The sequence below is a fragment of the Apis dorsata genome, unplaced genomic scaffold (assembly GCF_000469605.1).
Source record: "Apis dorsata unplaced genomic scaffold, Apis dorsata 1.3 scaffold_44, whole genome shotgun sequence".
Taxonomy (NCBI): Eukaryota; Metazoa; Arthropoda; class Insecta; order Hymenoptera; family Apidae; genus Apis; species Apis dorsata.
The window spans coordinates 1,261,960-1,262,620 of NW_006263346.1; the positions used below are offsets into that span (position 1 = coordinate 1,261,960).

General features: G+C 35.1%; 1 protein-coding gene across 8 annotated transcripts in view; it reads left to right on the top strand.

The window, feature by feature from the left end:
- LOC102679312 (dual specificity tyrosine-phosphorylation-regulated kinase 4) overlaps positions 1 to 661 on the top strand; it is a 176,900-nt gene that overhangs the window by 170,695 nt on the left and 5,544 nt on the right. The window lies entirely within an intron of this gene.

Sequence of the window (661 nt, forward strand, 5' to 3'; positions counted from 1 at the left end):
CGTCACTCAGGTAAATAAGTCGTAAACGACGCGCGTGCACCGATATCGTAGAAGTCGATCGGAAATAGAAGTTTGTTCCCTATAATCCGTTTGTCCATAAGACACTCGTCCCTTAATCTAAACACTTCCAAGTGTTAGCGAGAATTTTACAACTTTAATCGACGATGCGTTTTTGCAAATCGCGTTAAGAAAGAAGAGATCGTTTGGAAAAAAAAAAAAAAAAAAAAGAGAGAGAGAGAAACACTTCTTCCAACAAAGATCATTCAATATATTGTTCACCGAAAGTTTTAAAATGGACGAAACTCCTCAGTCGCGCACAGTTGTCCTGTGTTAAAACAATTCATAGAACGTATATATAATTACATAGGCGCAATACGATCGTCGCGATTAGTAACGTTGTAAGAAAAGTTCGATTCGCTATCGACAGGCGCAAATTAATGTTAACGATATATATATATATATTATATATATATGTATACTATATGTATACGAAGAAATATGTACGAGGAGAGAATAGCGAAAGGGTGAATGCGTTCTTAACAACGATATTTCCGCGCGATTTTTCATCGAGCATTATATTCAGCATCGAATCGCGGTTGAAACGTGAAAGAAGTAGGAAAAGAAAATAAAAGGAAAAAAAAAAAAAAAAAATAGGAAAAAC